This window comes from Megascapheus bottae, chromosome 22 (assembly GCF_031878675.1).
Source record: "Megascapheus bottae isolate mThoBot1 chromosome 22, mThoBot2.hap1, whole genome shotgun sequence".
NCBI classification, from domain to species: domain Eukaryota; kingdom Metazoa; phylum Chordata; class Mammalia; order Rodentia; family Geomyidae; genus Megascapheus; species Megascapheus bottae.
Genome location: NC_143530.1, coordinates 33,135,298 through 33,153,920, shown reverse-complemented (window position 1 = coordinate 33,153,920; position 18,623 = coordinate 33,135,298). Strand labels below are relative to the sequence as shown.

The window sequence follows — 18,623 nt, the reverse complement described above, 5'->3', positions numbered from 1 at the left end:
GGTTTTAATGAAAACCTGGCTCAATGCTGCTGTTGAAAACAAGGCTTGAAAATAATGTTTAAATGCTCTACAAGCACAGTGAAATTACTACTTGCCTGTACATTCCCCATTATCACATTTCAGATCTAAGGCATCTGGGACTATGTTTATCTTCATCTTGTGGTCTGGTTCACACAAGGAGATCGTGTTTGTTGATTGACTAAATGGAGCGACTGTCCAACTCTTCCATCATTTTCAAATTGACAAACTTTTTTTTTATTTAAACTTGGTTGCTTTATTTTGTATTTTTTTAAGTTCACAAAAAGCTTTACAATATCTGCTTTTCCTCTGTTGATCATCAAGGCTTTATGGTAAGACAATAAATGTTTTGTCATATCGGTTGGGCATTACTCAAAATCAATAGACAATCTACAAATAAGAATATTCAGCAAAATACACTGTCTAGAACACATCTGTATATATCTACCCTAAATTAAACTTTAAAAAGGGATTTAAAGAACAAAACCCAAATAAGCTCTTTAACACTGACAATTCTAGCAGAATGCTGCTAATGCCAAACTATATGCAGCTTTAAATGCTTATGTCTAAACTGAAATATGTTAGCAAAACACTAACAATTTCAATAAAACAAACAACTCCTTTGTCTATTACAGTATCTCAGATTTTACTTTTAAACGCGTAAAACCATCTTGATTAAAGGAAGTGAATTCTGGAAGTAGACTTCCTTTATGGGAAAGAAAAAACACTGGGAGGATTAAATAAAATCAACATCAGAGTCTTCTTGATCTTTCTAAAGTGAGCGACACCACTGTTCACATTGAACAACAGCAGGGAAAATATATGGGACGCTTACTGGGCTTATACTTTATAAATGCTGGGTAAGTCAAGAAGTTAGATTTCAAAGAGAGGAAAATTTAGGTGGCCTTAGAAAACTTATGTGGCCTTCATCAAGCTTTTAAAATGGCATAAAGCATAATTTGAAGCACCCACTGTAAGTTCCATTAAAATTATTTATATTGCTATTTCCACTTTCAATATAATCTTTAGGTACTTTTAGATGATATCAATAAAGGGCATAAAAATAATGTCAGAATTGAAGTGAGGATATGTTGGAATGGAAAAAGGATGGGAGGATAATGTAATTGGACAGTAATAACAAACATGGTTGCTAAAGTTTCATACTAACTATTGCTACAAAATTATATATTTTGGCTCAATGCACAGGACTGCTGAAAATGGCCAGGAAATAAGTGTAATATTCTAATGGTCCCAGTTAGATTTTTAACTAACCCTTGATGTGATTGGCTCATTCATGAAGAACTGGTACACATAGACTCCTTGGTAGCTTACTAATTCTCCTTTGTTTCTTTCAAGAATACTTGAAGGTTAAAAGACATCTAAAAGTGACCAGAATAAAATATTCAGATTATAGAGTAGTAAAAGAATAATTTGCAAATGATTTAATTATGAGCATGTGATCATATTTTTTCAAGTATGGGCCTATGAAAATGTAAAACTCCAATGCTCCTATTATGTGGAGTTTTTTCTTCAGAAAGGCATTTGAGGCATCACATCTTTAAAATACTTACCTTTCATCTCAAACTGCTCTTTTATTCTTACTATATGATACTTGTACAAGGAATTATTTATTTGGAAAAAATATTTTAAGGTGTGGTTTAGAGGTTTTAATGTTTTTGTTGTTGTTGCTGAATGAGAACTGTTCTCAAAGCAAATATTCATTAAGATACCAGGGTACTGTTTATTAGGATTGTACTCTCCACCTGCTAAAGGCCTAACAAAAGGATCAGGTTATAATAATAATAATAATAATAATAATAATAATCACACCTTAAAATGCTAACAGTTTTCACATGGCAATCTCCATTACAAGTATACAAAAGACTACACATGTTTAAGTGGAATGATTTCTACTTATAAATTACACTCACATGACCAAACAAATCACCACATGCTGTGGAAGATAATAGAACAGGAGCAAGTATAAAAGGCTGCTCTCCAGGATTGCTTTATCAAAGCTCAGCAAAATAACCATCATTTTTTTTTTTTGCAGGGGTGGGGAGGGTGCAGGGGAGAGGGTGGGGGACATGAACTAGGTGGCTTTGTGTTTAGAAAAAAAATTATACTCAAAATATTTATTTTAGATGTTTAACTAAATTGGAAATGTGGCCAAATAAAGTATCTCTTTGTAACAAAAGTTCTATACATTATGGATTTACACAAATCCAGAGGTGGAGGAGGGAGGGCGGTTACATCTAGAAACATTTCTTTCTTTATTTTGCCAGAACACTAATTCTTCTAAAAAGGCTCTCCAAAATCTTGAGCAGAATTATCATATTCTGCAATGAAATTCTTTAGTTCTTTAACACACCGCTCACCTATTTCATGTAAATTCTGCCTTAGTGCAAACTGTATTGACTGTTCTAATGATGGATCTTTTTCAATCAGCATTTTCACCACCCTCCCGAAAGTTTCACAGTCTTGCTGGTAAACCTGTTCAATCTCTTTGGTTTTTGATGCTATTGCTTTAGAGCGACTGTCTAGCTGACTGTCTTCAAATAATTCTGCCCCATTTGTTGTGTTCAACTCAGGTTCTTCTGGCTGGTCAATTAATGGTGCAGCAGGTACAGTCTCAAACTCAGAAATTTCAGGCAAGTTACTCTCATCAGACTTCTCTAACTTTTCCACAGCCCACTTGCTTGCAGCCTCAGCCAGTTCCTTTTCGATTAACCTAGTGGGTTTGTCTAGCACCTTAGATGAAGGAACTGCTGAAGAGCTTGAAGGTGAAATGTCTCATGATGTGACAAACTTTTTTTAAGAAAAAAAGAAGACTTGGAAAAAATCATATTAACTAAGTCAGACTCAAAGTAACAGAGGCTCAGTGGTTTCCCTCATCTGTCATAATTAGTATAAACCTTGGACTCTCCTAGCAGAGATTTACAATAGGGAAAACCTAGATACATAAGGCCATATGGGATGAGGTAAAATGAAAGGACTTTCAGGATATGGAAACAAGAGCCATATAATGTGTGATTGTTGTTCTTAATGTATTATGCTATTTCTCATCTCTTTAGTTGTCCCTTGGTTATCTCATATTGTCACAGTATCTTACCTTATTATCCGGTATATTGTATATATGTTTATTTGTTTATTTGAAATAGGATAGGGAAAGGGGGAAAACAAGATAAGGGGACAGGGTGGGAGGAGGGAAATGGGGACAAAAACATGAGAATGTATCAATGTGTGTGAAGTAATGCACCTTCTATCTGGAGAATATAATGTAACCCTTCTATTAATGACAATAAAAAGAACATTAAAAAAAGATTTTCTGGATCCTTAAAGATGATAAAGAAAAAATTAATATCATTTCTGTGTCTATCACTAAATATAACTTTCCATTATTTATATTGCAGGAGGACTACGCGATTTCAATGCTGTAAATTCCTGAGATTGGATTTCACATCTGAGAGATTCCCTGGAGACTCAATGCACTCCTTTGGCACAGATGGTGTAATCAGATTAAATCCTATCCCTGGATTTCAAATCCATTGTTTGGGATAACACTGGTATTAATCAGACCATGTGTCCTCTTAGTGTAGCAAATGCTTGCTCCTTTCCCATCCTAGTACTCGGCTCCTCCACATATGACAGCATTTACACACTTCAACTCTGGTACCAATAGGTAAAACAGTTCCTGGGAAAACTGACATAAGACTGCCTAGAGGAAAAGCTTTATTACCAATAATTATTCAAAAATCCATAATTAAGCTGCCAAGAATGTTTTGCTTCTCCTAAGTAATACGTTTTTTTTTTCTCATGGACACTAGCTTTTTGTAACTAACCTATCATGTTTCCCCTTTTTTGGACTTAATGCTAAGGTCAAATGCGACCTCAATGTTGTCACCCAGTAAGCATGATATAGTGCAGCTTGAATATCTGGTCCTCTTTGCTCCTAGCCTAATCCTTTCAACCTAAATTACTTTCTACCCTTTTGTTTGTTTGTTTGTTTTTAGGGCCCTGTCTTTGATCACAACCACATGTAAGAGAACAGAAAATTATAGAGTATCACTGGAAATGCAAAGATGGGCGGGTCTTATCTTTTCCTTCAGCAGTCAAGACATGCTATGGTAGACTGGACTGGGCCCTGAGGACAGTAATGCTGGGCCAACTCTCTTCTTTGCATACCCATCCTGAAGGTGTCAGGGTATAGCTCTCCTCTTATCTATTTCCCATCCTCTCTATCAGTTCTTCCTGCAGCCTCTCCCAACCTCTGCTGTGGGACCAGCTGGATTTCCCTCTTGACCTCTATCATCCTCCTTCATGGAATGAATGCCCCCCACTCTTGAAATCTGGCCTCACTGGACTTGTCCTTAGCTGACTCCCAAAGAGAAGTCTCAAGGGTTGGATTCTATTCTTGGTTGTTTCAGGAGGAACATTTGCTCTGTTAGTTTCATAGATGCCAACTTTGGCTCACCAGAGCCTGGAAATATGCAAAGCCCTCATGTTCTAGCTTAAAGCAGCATCTAAGCCTTAACCAGTCTCCGCTGGTCCAGGCCCCATCACCAAGGGGCGAACTCATGGACTAGCTGAGAGCTGTGGGACTGCATGCCTCTGTTTGCCCAAGCCTCTCAAGACAGATCTTTAAAACAAAGGAATTCTAGCAAGTAAAAAATGACCAGGCTAGAGATATGGCTCAAGTACTATAGCCTAACTGTGAGGCCCTGAGTTCAAATCCCAGTACAACCAACAAAAAAGGAACCAGGAAAGGGCCTGGTCCTGGAGAAAGTTTTCACAACTTCCAGAAGCAAGGATGTGTCACAGTAGGTAATACGCCTGCCAGACCTAGAGCTAAGAAAAAAAAAAGAAGAAAAAGAAAAGATAAGAAAAAAGCTAGAGAAGAAAAGGTTAAGTGTCTTCATTGGCCTTTCATTAATGATAGATAAAAGAGTAGGCTAAGGAGAAGAGGAGAACACCTGGGGATAAGATGCCACTCCATAAGGAAAGTATTCTGGATACATTGGGGGTTAACAGCCCAGAAAGCTCTGTTAGATAGGCATGGAGACCATGCTGGCCTCCCCTGGTGGAATTTGAGTGGGTGTCTACAGACATCTCAGAACAGGAAAAGTTTTCTGTTGGTTTCCCCTGAGCTATTACCTGATTCACTTTCCTATGTCTTTTCCTTTCTGTCTTCCAGACTTTCCAATTAGAAGCTTCATTTCTCATGCCTCTCTTCACCCGCCCGATGGCAGAGAAGAATTTCCTCACATTCTGCCCAGGGCTGGCACTTCTGTGTGTCAGGGAGACACAGCACTGTGCCTACTTATAAACAACAGAGAGAAATGACACAGTAAACATTTTAGTCGACTGGGGCAATCATCACCAATGAGAGAATAGAGGCCATTCGAGTCTCTAGAAGGAAGGCTCTCAAAAGGTCACAAGGTCACTGTCCTCCACAGTAGTTTATACCCTCACTCAACCAGAGGAAGTGACAAACACAAAAGTAAAGCAAGTGTGTCAAATTGTCAAATATCTCAGTCTAAGCCATAGGGTATTAGTCTCAAGAACAGCACCCGGTTTTCAGTCTCCTCTTGACCCCTTGGCAGAGGGAGCTGGCACTTTCCCCATGGGCAAGCCTTGGTATTCACATGAGCTGTGCAGGGCATCAGGAAAGCATTTTGAACAGAAAAAAAAATACTCTCAGAAACTTTTTTAGGTTTTTGAGAGTTTTCCCCTTATACGTGAGTAATTTATCATTGCATCAAGGTAAGAGATTTAAAGCAATGTTATAATTTATAAATACAATGTGGTAATTAAATCAAGCTAATTTACACATCACCTGATACTTAACGTCTCTGAAGGTGCAAACATTGACATATTCTCATATTCTCATGTTCTCCCTCTTCCCTTTCTCCCTCTCCCCCTCTTCTCTTCTTTCTCACTCTCTCCCTCTCTGTTGATACCAGAGATTGAACTCTGGGTCTCAAACTTGCTAGGCAGGTGCTCTACCACCTGAGCCATGTTTCCAGACTTTTGATATTTATTCTTTCAGAAACTCTGAAATGTGAAATCTTTATTTTTAACTATATTTATTATATGTATAATAGAGTCAAAGTAAATATTCCTCCTGCCCAATGGAAATTCCATATCCTTTGATCATCATCTCTCATTCCTCTTTGTAGAACTACTTGATAAGCACATTGATACTATTACGAAATTAAAATGAAATGCACAAAATGTATTCAAATCTAAAAGTTCTCTCTTGGCATCCACTGACAGATTAATGTGTCTTAATGTCAGCACAGGCTAACATGAACTGTTTGTGGATAGGTGAGCATCCAGAATCAGGTAGGGCTAGAACTGTGGGAGAGCTTGAAAAATATGTTTTCTCTAAAGCAGGTAGATATTGTGTTTGAAACTTAAGACAAGATGGGTACAAGATGGGCATCTGTAAGCCTAGCTATTCGGTAGGCTGGGATCTGAAGATCCTGGTTCAAAGCCAGCCCACTCAAGAAGTCCTTGAGACTCATCTCCAATTAAGCACTCAAAAACTGGAAATGGAGCTATGGATAAAAATGGTAAAGTGCTAGCCTTGAGCACAAAGAGGCTAGGGACAGTGCTCAGACCCTGAGTTCAAGCCCTGTGACCAAGGGGGAAAAAAAAAGTTAAAGCAAGCACAGATAAAAGGACTAGCAGTTTTTGCAGACAACTTCTACTGACAGAGTCTAGCTTGGTAAATGACATTAACATCAACCTGGTCAGTGAAGCCAGAAACCAAAATGACTCCAACCCTCCAGGCCCCAAATCCAGCCAATGGCCAAAAATAATAGACACTGGCCTCTACTTTCCTACATTCCCTGAATGCCAGTCACAGGCATGGACAATGGTACAAGTACAAGGCTTCCTGACTTCCTCCCTGGCTCCGTTGCCACTGCCTTCTCTCATCACAGTTCAACAGGATGGGCCCACCTGACTTGGTACCTAGTGGTCTTCTTAATACTCTAAGAGCATGCTAAGCCCTCCTGCCAAACACCCATTTCCCATGCCACATCCTGCCCACACTTCCTCTGGCCCTTTCCTGGCCTGGTTTTTTTCCTCTTTTCCTGAATCACCACATGCCTCTAATTGCTAACTCCAGGCTCTATTTCTGCATGTCCTTTTCATGACCGAGCATCTCTGCACACTTCTCAGTCCATTGTTGTGTGTGTGTGTGGGGTGGGACATCATTCCTTTCCCCAGTCATTCATTCTGTCAGTCACTCTGGAGTTTTTCTCTGTGTCCTCAAGGTAGCAAGGCCCATTCCCAGCCCCTCCCTCTCCATTTTCCTGTCCACCCAGAAGAGATATCTTCCAATACAAGAGCAAGCAACTTCTCAAAAGTCCCGGTGTTGGGCCGGGAGCATAGCCTAGTGGTAGAGTGCTTCCCTACCAAGCACAAAATCCTAGGTTCGATTCCACAGTACCACATACTTAGAAAAAGCCAGAAGTGGTGCTGTGGCTCCAGTGGCAGAGCACTAGCCTTGAGAAAAAAAAAAAAGTGTCCAAGGACAATGCCAGGCCCTGAGTTCAAACCCCAGAACTGATCCCCCCACAAAAGTCCCAAATAAACAGAGAGTAATGTCCAAATTGTGAATGATAAGCAAGTCCAGCTAGGGAAGACTTGCTCTGCTGGGTGGCTATGTGCTGGGTGAGTATCCATTGTTCCAGGGCTGTTACATCACAGTGGCAATAGTCATTGAGCTCCATGGCAGGGACCGGGAGTCCCAAACTTCAGCATATGTAGAACCATCCTGTGCCTCTCGTTTCAACCTTTCTGGCTGAAGCTTTCTTTGTTGAAGGTCAAAATTCACTTTGGAAATGCCGAACAAGCTCTCTCTTCAATTAAAATGAATCATTTTTCCATGCTGTAAAAATGCTAAAATATGGTAAATGTTTCAGAACAAAATGGGTGGAATTTGGAAAACTGGTTTGGTTAAAAAAAAAAGAGAGGAATGAAGTCTTTCAAATAGTTTTAGAAGAAACACATGGGGAATATGAGAAGAGGTGTGTGTGTGTGTGTGTGTGTGTGTGTGTGTGTGTATGTGTGTGTGTGTGTGTTTAAAGAAAAAGGTTCCTTTTTAGGAAATGGATTTTGAATAATCACAAGTTCAATTAGAAATAATAGAATACAACCAGACACATTTCTTAACCTTTTCAGAGAAAGATAGGCTCTCAGTTCATGAGATTAATTTGACTTTCTATTCTCTCTTGCAGCCTTATTGTTGATCTTAATGCTACTCTCTCACATTGATTCCTCGAGTAGAATGACATAATTAATTCAGCAATGCTTGCTTTGCTATCTACTAAATTTACCTTAGACACATTTCTGGATGCCTTACTCTGACACCGTGTAATAAAGTCTCTCAGCCAGAATCTCTCTGCTTTTACTTAAGGGGATTTATGATGTTTTGCTATATTCTAATAGGATAACTGCACTACATTTCTGTTCTTTTCAAATATTCCCTGGCTATCTGCATGTGTTTATTCTTCCATACAAACTTTTGTTTTACTCAACTTGTCTAGTTCCAGGAAAATCTAGGGAAATTTTTATTGAGGGTGTATTAAATGTAGAACTAACTGAAGGAGAAATAACTGCTTAATGGCCAAGTTTCCTGTTCAGATTTTTTTTAATTTGTTCAGTTATTTTTAAGCCTTTCAGAAATATTTTACATTGTTTTAACTTTTGCCTGCTTCTTGTAGGCTTATGACTAGATATGTAAAGGTTTTTGGTACATACTTCTTCAAATTACTTACATTATACATGCGTGTGTGTGTGTGTGTGTGTGTGTGTATCAAAGTAATTGATTGCAGTATGCTAAGTTTATACACTGCCATTTTATTATTTTACTCTCTTATCTTTACAACATGTTTCTTCTTTGATTCTTGGGCATTTTTCATATAGGAAATCATATTTTCTGCAAGTGAACAATGGGTTTCTTCCCTTGCAATATGTTTATGTGTTGAATTGCTTTTTTCTTAATTGCATTAGTCAACATCCCACTGCAATGTTAAGTAATTGTAGAGCTAGAAGACAGTATCTTATTTGCAACTTGCAGACATGATTTCCTGGAACAATTTAACATTGGATGATTAACTATGATGCTCTAAGGCGAGATTCTTATTATGTATGGCGTAGTCCTAGGGGCACTATTGGAAATTCAGCTTTGCTCTATTAATTCTGGAGTTTTAGGTTGTCAGGCCAGGAGAGGCTGCAGCTCATACACAGCCTTCCCCAGTTTTCTCTCACCCTCCCTCCTAGGGCCAGCTCATAAGGGTTCCAACCTCGGGTGGTACAGTAGATCCCCTGGGGGTGGGGTGTGTGGCCATTATAGGATCCACATCCCGTACCTTAGTTTTTATTACCTATTGCAAAAGTACAGTTTAATATTTTATTCTCCCTTTCAAGATCTGCAAACATTTCCCAGGATAAAAGTCTAGCCCCCCTCTCTCTCCCCACACCTCCAATCTTCATTTGAAACACTATTGCTTACTTTTCCATCCCTATTTTCAATACCTTCCTAAGTTCTAGAAATTTCAGCCTTGATTTAGGTCCAACTAATAGCTCCCCCCAGGCACACAGAACTCAGCTTCCTCCACATCCTTTCTTTCTGCCCTTCCTTTATTGCCTCAACCACCATCACTGAATTATTTTAGAACAATTTTGTGTGTGTGCTGTTACTGGGGCTTGAACTCATGGCTTGGACATTGTCCCTAGCTTCTTCACTCAGGGCTCATGCTTTCCTATTTTTTTTTTTTGCTAATTAGAGATAAAAGTCTAATAGGCGTTCCTGCTCACACTGGCTTTGAACTATGAGCCTCAGTTCTCAGCCTCTTGAGTAGCCTGGATTTCAAGCATGAGCTACCATCATCATCGTCATCATCATTATTATTTTTAAGAAAGAGAGAGAAAAGGGAAGCAAGCAAATAAGCAGGGAGGGGGCAGGGAGGGAGGGAAGAAAGAGGTACTCCCATACAAACACATAACATGCCATGAAGTTTATGTGACTAAAAGAACTTGTATCTGTAAAGTGTACCCTAGGCTGGTAACAGTATCACAGGATTGTAATCTCAGCTACTTGGGAAGTAGAGATTGTGGGAACCATTAAGATCCAGCTTAGGCAAAAAAAAAAAAAAAACATATCAAGGCACTATTTATTTCAATATAACAAGTCAGGTATGGTGTTTCAGGCCTGTAACCCCAGCCATACAAGAGGCAGAAGTAGTATTGCAGAGCAAAGCCAGTCCTAGTTTTATATCCTACCTGAAAAACAGACCAATACAAAAACAACAACAGGTATAGCTTAAGTGGTAGAGCACTGGTCTAGCAAGTTTGAGATTCTGAGTTCCAACTCCATTACCTAGTACTGCTAAAAAGAAAATAATAATAATAATAATAATAATAATAATAATGTTTTGTATGATAATGCTGGGCAGTGGTAATTCACTCCTTAACCCTAGCTACTCAAAAGGTTGAGATCTGAAGATTTCATGTGTGAAAGTCTGTGAGAATTTTATCTCCAATTAACCAGCAAAACGCTAGACGTAGAGCTGTGGTTTAAGTGGTAGAGTGCTAGCCTTAAGCTTGAAAGCCAGGAACATCAGCCAGACCCTGAGTTCAAACTCCAGGAACAGGACAGGCACACACACATGTGCACCTGTACACACACACACACACACGCACTCACTTGCACACATGTGTGCACATACCCACATGTGTATTATATAGAGACATAATAAAACTTTTAAGAGGCAAGAAAAAGTAGCATAACTTAATATTCATATCTTACATTTTTCTCAACTTACACATTGTATAGGCTCCCCTAAGCTTGTCGTCTGACTCAGAAAATGTTATTTTTCCTAGGAACAACAACAACAACAAAAAAAATGGGCTGGGAATGTGTCTTAGTGGTAGAGTGCTAGCCTAGCATGCATGAAGCCCTAGATTTCATTCCTCAGTACCACATAAACAGAAAAAAACTGGAAGTGGCACTATGGCTCAAATGACAGAGTGCTGGTCTTGAGCAAAAGAAGCCTAGGAACAGTGCTCAGGTTTTGAGTTCAAGCCCCCGGACTGGCAAAAAATAAATACATAAAACATAGTACTCTAACCTTAGAAAATGTGAAGCTATTCTTTGTCTTGATTCTTATGTGTTATCTAAGAAAATTTCCCCAGGGCAATCACTAACTTCTCAAACTCACAAATTAGGGATAGGAAGATAGGCCTGAGGGGAAAGATGGAGGAAGAAGGAGGGAGGGAAGGAGGGAAGAGGGAGGGAGGGATATTTAGGGACGAAAATAGACGTAAGGATTTCTGGCTACTGCACAGACAACCTTTGTCTGCACCATTTGCTTTGATAGGACTCTCCCCGGGTTCCTTGGTGTAATTTCTTTGGGGCACATTAAGCTCGTGCAGAAGCATGCCTCAGTGGTTTAACAACAGTACCTAAGAATCTGAACTAACTACTTTTGTTTCCGTCTAAAAACTAACTACCGGGACGATGATGAGTCCCCTGGGCAGGAGGTCGTCTAATGTAATTGGAACAGGATCTGATATTTCACAGGAACTGCAGCACTGAGACAGCACTTGAAGTCAGTAATGGCAGAGCCCCTGAGGGAGAGGGAGAGGGAGGAGAGTGGCCCACCTCTGCAGGGCCTAGGACTGTTGTGTCTGTAGAGCTCTGAGTTCAGAAGTAGAGTTCTTAGGAGGGATCTCTCCAAGCAGCACTACTACTTATGAGGCATCAGCACAGGAAACCTGGCTAGAAAGCAGTGCATTCATTATGGTCCTCTAAACAAGCTAAAGTAAGGAAGAGAGGGAGCAGGGCACCAGTGGCTGGCATCTATAATCCTAGCTAGTTGGAAAGTTGAGATAGGCAGGATCATGGTTCTAGTCCATCCTATGCCTATGTGTGAGACCCTTTCTCTCAACCAATTAACTGGCATGGTGGCGCACATTTATCATCCTAGCCACAGACATGGTGGGTGAGGAAAACTAAAATCAGGAGAATTGCTGTTCCAGACCATCCTGGGCAGAAAAGTATGAGAGACTCCATCTCAACACAAAGAAGCTGAGTATAGTAACATCCTTATCATCCCAGCTACAACAGGAAGCCTACAATAGGTAGATCAAGGCCCCCTGGCATGTGTGGGCAAGGAGTGAGAACCTAGTTCACGAATAATCTGTGAAATAAAGGGCCAGACACGTGTCTCAGGAGGAGAACTCCTACCAAAGGAATGTAAGTTCAGAAAAGGAAAAAAGAAATGAAAAAGGAGAAGAGAAGAAGGGAGGTGAAGAGGAGAATGATGGTCAGGAGCCAGACACAGATCAAAATCAATCCCAGAGTCATAAGAAGGCACGAGGCAGCTCAAGTGGGTTGTGGTAGTCACTAAGGCAGTGCGTGACAAAGCTCTGGAGTGTAGAGTAGTGAAAACACACCAACACATGTGACATCCACAGTCCCAGGTTGAGGAACTGCAACCACTCCCTGGCCACAGAACCTTGTTCTCACCCTGGCCCAGAAAAGAGACAGGGAATGTAGCCAGAATGAGAATGGGGAGAATGGCCACCACATTCAAGATCTCAGGCATCTATCGCATGTGATACGGAAGAGCCAATGCCCAGGGCACTGCCTCTCACTTAAAAAAAAAAAAAAATGGGCTGGAATGTGGCTTAGGGGGAGAATGCCTGCCTAGCATGCATGAAACCCTGGGTTCAATTCCTCAGTACCACATACACAGAAAAAGCTGGAAGTGGCACTATGGCTCAAGTGGTAGAGTGCTAGCCTTGAGCAAAAGTAGCTCCAGGACAGTGCCTTACACAAGAGGTTTAAATCTGAGGATTTCAAAGCCACCCTGAATTTAAAGCCAATCCAGATAGGAAAATTCATGAGATTCTTATTTAAAATTGACCAGAAAAATTATTTACCATAGCTAAGACATGGAATCAATCCAGATGCTCCTCAGAAGATGAAAGGATCAAGAAAATGTGGTGTATATACACAATGGAATTCTATGCTTCCATCAGAAAGAATGACATCTCCCCATTCATAAGGAAATGGAAAGACTTGGGAAAAAATCATATTAAGTGAAATAAGCCAGACCCAAGGAAACATAGGCTCTGTGGTTTTCCTCATTTGTAATAATTAGTATATGTCTAGGGTAGTCCCAGTGGAGGTTCACAATATCCCATAGCTATGTACATATGAACATATAAAATAATGCTAATCGAAATGAACTCCAAGCTATGGATACAAGAGGTTTGTTTTTAGTGTACTGTTTGCAGTTATTTCCTTTTCTTTTGTTTTTTTTTTTTCATTTCCTATTGACACTGTTGTTTTTATTTCAGTACCGTTTGTGTTATATATGCTTATCTGATTTGAGAAAGGGAAAGGAAATCACAGAAATAATGGGACAAAGGATAAATCAATGCAACAGCAATACTCACTGGACACTATGTTGGAAATGAACTTTACAACTTGGGGGAGGGGAGTTGGGGGGGAGGAAAAATGGAAGAAAATGAGGAAAGGAGTAACCGTTTTCAAAAAGAAATGTATTCAACAATGGAATTCTATGCTGCTGTCAGAAAGAATGACATCGACCCATTTGTTAGGAAATGGAAAGACTTAGGAAAAAATCATATTAAGTGAAGTAAGCCAGACTCAAAGGAACTTAGGCTCAATGGTTTCCCTCATTTGTCATAATCAGTAGAAACCTTGGGCTCTACTAGCAGAGATCTGCAATAGAGAAAAACCTTGATACATAAGGCCATATAGTATGAAGCTAATTGAAAGGACCTCCAGGATATTGAAACAAAAGCCATATAACGAATGATTGTTGTCCTTAATGTACTATGTTATCTCTCATCTCCTTTGCTGTCCCTTGGGTATCTCATATTGTTACAGTATCTCACTTTGTTATCTGATATATTGAATTTATTTGTATTTGGTTATCTGAAACTTGATAGGGAAGGGGGGAAAACCAATACGGGGAGTGAGTGGTGGGTGGGGGGAGGGTAATGGGTACCAAGACATGTGAAAGGGTATCAATGTATGTGAATTAATGCACCTTCCATCTGGCCAATATCATGTAACCCTTTTATTAATTACAATAAAAAAGTATATATATATAAAAAAGAAATGTACTCAGTAACTTACTTATGTAACTGTAATACCTCTATATATCACCTGTACAAATAAATAACTTAATTGACAGGACAAAAAGTAGATGTGTCTAAAATGACAGAGCATGCACACACACACACACACACACACACACACACACACACACACACACACACACACACACAAATAAGCTTAGGCAGAGCACCTAGGCCCTGAGTTCAAGCCGCAGTAAACAGAACGGGCCCAAGCCTGATGAGTTCCCATGCAGAAAGGGAAAGCCAGCCCTAGAAAACACAAAGGCTACTCGCTTTACCTGGGGACTGAGAAAAGAAAACAAGCCTCTCCAGGCACTGGTGGTTCACACCTGTAAGTCTAGCCACTGCTCAAAAAGTTGGAGGCTCACAGTTCAGAGGCATCCTGAGCAGAAAAGTCCTTGAAATTCCATCTCCAAAATAAACAGCAAAAAGCCAGGCCAGATGCTTGGCTACAGTAGTAGAGCACCAACTGAGCAAGTTCAAGTCCTGGTACCCATAAAAGACAGACAGACAGACAGACAGACAGAGAAAATAAACACAACTCTGTGTCACCAGCTATGTGATACCAGGCATGTGTGCTCCTATAAATTAGTCCCATCTTCTTTTCAGTGAATATGTGTTTGTTTTCCTTTGTGCTGAGTGACATAGAATGACTTAGAAGCTTCCAACATAAAAGAAAATGTAATTTCCTTCTTGGATTAACAAGGCACAAGCCAGGATTTGCATGTGTGGTCAAAAGAACTTTAGCTCTTGGGACACTCAATTTCTTTACCTGTAAAGTAAGGGTAACCTTCCTTCCCCTATCATGAAGCTGTGGGATTCAACGAAGACAGTAGAGTCCAGGACCTCTTTGTATGTGCAACACAAAGGCATTGTTCAGCCTGAATCTTGTCATTTGCATGATATTCCCACAAGTAAAAAATGTGTGGACTTTGGGCTCAGTGACCACTTGGCAGTTTATTTTCTGAAAATGTCTAGGTTATGGAGATGAGTTTCAAGTAGTATTCGGAAGAGCTCCTCTTCCTCAGATCCCAGTCCCTCATGAGAGTCAGAGAGACTAGAAATGGTGCCCCCGACTCCTTAGCATGAGTTGCGGGCAGACGTGGTCCCCATGTGGCTGAACAACATTGTGTTTTGGTGTGGAACAATGACACTTATCAGCTCATTCCACTCTGGGCAGTGATTTATATACACCCTAGTCACTTCTGGTAAGGAAGACAATATAACATACTTCTGGTCCAGAGCAGAGTGCCATATAGTCACCAAACTTGCCAAACCACCCATACTCCTGATTCCACAGGAATAGCTGTCCTCCCCTGCTAACTCTTGAAAATTGTCGCCACCTTGTGGTGAAAGGCTGCTGTTCAGCCAGCCTGGGACAGGATCCTTTGACCTTTTCAAAAGGGATAAGGAGTGAAAAGGACACAGGAGCAACAGAAAGTATCAGGGGCTTGTAAAATAAGAATCATATTAATATATCCTTTGTTGATGAAAGGAAATGAGAGTTGTGTCCAAGAGATGTTGATAAAGCTGGAAACGGGCTGATCGGGTTTTAGATTCTCAGATTCCAACAAAAAGACTAGATACAGGCAGCTTGCATGTTCAAATCTTTTATTTCAACAGAAGCATTACCTTCTATTGAAATATTGATTAATTCAACATAATGGGAATGCTGACATTTACGCACAAAAGAAGTACCAACACATGTTCAATCCTCGTGAAGGAACTTTCTGGAAAGGGTGTGGGACTGCTCAAGAAAGCTTTCCTAAAACCAGTCATTCATGAGCTGAATTTGAAGTGACCAGAAGATGAGAAGAAGGGAAGCAAATGTTTCTGGCAGGCAGAAGGATCTAGTGATGATGAGTATCTGAATACCAGAGATGGACTCCCATAGCTCAAATATAGAATGAGGTACAAGCTGATGCTGAAGAGACAGGCCAGCACATTCAGATGGCAGGGCAAAGGGCATGTGAAGGATTCTCAACCTTCTGCTAAGAGCAAAGGGAAATGACGTGTCATAAGCAGAGAAACAACAAGGGTGAGTTTTAGAAAAATCACTGGATTATAATGAAAAGAGTAGGAATAAACTGTAGCTAGATAGCCCATATCTAATCTGACATGCTGTTACCCTGACTCTCACAATCTATCCTCTCTACCGACAGCCTGGCATGGATTCCCATCATCTTGTTGCATGGACTCCTGCCGTAGCTCCCTATGACCTATCATACGACTGAGCGCTGAGATGCCTGGGGATGCTCAGCAGTCACTGAGCACAATTCTAAATGCATCTCTATGCTGACTCACTTTATCACTACAGAAAGCCTAGGCAAAGAGGACCACTTCTAAAAATCCATCTAACAGATGAAACATGAAACAGTCAGAGACCACACATATGAGGAAAAACCATGAAAATGAGACTACATGGCTTCAAGAGTTACTTCAGAAGTATAACCAACAAGGCCTGATGTGTGAGACAGAAGGTAGCAGACGCAGAAGCAACAGGGGTAACATCTGGGCTGCAGACCCTAGAAATTATAGGGACCTTCAAAGAAGAGCAGACTGGCAGGGGTCATAAACTTGACCCTGAGATGCTGAGTGTGGCAGCATGCAAGACAGGCAGGATATTGAGAAGGCAATATTCTGTGGGCCTACTGTATCAAGTGTAGCTAGCCAGAGAATTGCCCGAGAAGACAATATGAAGCTACAAAACAGAAGAGGTTTAGTCACAAGATATACCTATAAATGAGATAGAGATGTGACCAGGAAAAAAAATGGAACAAATTCAGTAAAAGCAGGAGAGTCCAGTGCCATAAAAATCAAGGGAAAGAATGTTCTGAAGAAGGAAGGCACAACTACCCAAACACTCAAAGTTAAGGGCTGGAAAGTGGAGTCACATAGGCAAATAACTTAGTGGGGTCTGGCGTAAAGCAAAAAGGGTGGGGGGCTTTTCTTTCATCACTCCAGTATAGAATAGGGAACAATGAAATGTAGCTATGCATGGTAGTATCTACCTGTAATACCAGAACTCAGGAGATACAGGCAGAAGCAGGATGAGTTGGAGGCTAGACTAAGCTACAGAGTGAACTCCAGGCCAGCCTGGGCTGTGTAGTGAGCCCCTCTCCCGCATCACATATTAGTATGTTTAAATACTGAAGGGAACTATCTGATAGGGAGTGATTAAATATACAGAAGAAATCATCAATTGTACCAATCTGATGACAAGGTAGAGAGATGGAACCCAAGACACCGGAGGAGGAATTCATTTAGAGACAAGGGATTGGCCCTTTAAGCACCAGGAAAGAAGGAGAGGACAGAAGTAGATATAGACAGGTATGAGCAGTCTATGGAATGTAAGTGGATCTCAGACCAGTTTTGATCGCCTCTAAAAAAGAAGTCCAGTCCCTGCTCGAGTGAAGGACAGAGGACTAATTATTATCTCTTATGCTCACACAGCTCTGTTCCCATCAGTCACTTCTATCTTTAATTAAACTTGTTCCTGAGCTTGCTTGTTCCAGTTGCCTCTAATACTGTAATGACATGAATGGAGTAATGTGTGAAGAGTGCAGCTGTTTCCATGGAAACGTAGTTCAATGTTCTAAGAAAATGTGACAAAGGCAATATACAAAAGACCCAATCCAGCCAGGCTCAAGTGAAGCAGTTTTAACATATACCCATATCCATCTTGGGTAGATCATAAAAAAATAGTACCACAAAATAGAGCTATGGTAGCTTGGAGGTGACAGTAAAAGCAAGTTTTTGCAAGATTCTATTCCTGTTCTAATTTTGAGACAAAGCACTGTTGCACTGGGGATTTGGAAATGTACAAAACAGGCAAGTGCTGGTGGCTAATGCCTGTAATTCTAGTTACTCAGGAGGCTGAAACATGAGGATCATAGTTCGAAGCCAGCCCAGTCCATGAGACTCTTATTTTCAATTAATTAACAGAAAAGTAGGAAGTGGGGCTGTGGTAGAGCACTAGCCTTGAGTGGAAAAAGCACCTAGGCCCTGAGTTCAAGCCCCATGAACAACAGAAAAACAAAGCCAAATAAAAAAAACATGGAGACCAGCAGCAATGCACTACTTCTGTCTTTCCTCCCACCCTTTCCTGGGGGAAAAAAACCCCTTTAATATCGCTTCAATTGCATTTATACTCTCATAATTGCTCTGCTTGGTTCCAATTCATGCCTCTCACACTAGCTTTTACCTAAGGCTTCAACTTTAAAGGGTGATGTTGTATGTACATCTTTGATTACCCAGACCCTTCATCCATTGCTAGTCCTAAATCAGTGTTCCCATATACTATCCACCCATCTATATCTATCTACCTATAAAATTTATTTATCTATTTTCCTTGTGTTTTCTCAAGGATAACGCTCTACCACGAGTCACAGCACCATTTCTAGCTTTTTCTGGTA

At 40.4% G+C, this 18,623-nt stretch overlaps 1 pseudogene; it reads right to left on the bottom strand.

Annotated features, from left to right (window-relative positions):
* Positions 1-2,304: 2,304 nt before the first annotated feature.
* LOC150048489 (periphilin-1 pseudogene) lies at positions 2,305-16,434 on the bottom strand (annotated as a pseudogene).
* Positions 16,435-18,623: the final 2,189 nt, after the last annotated feature.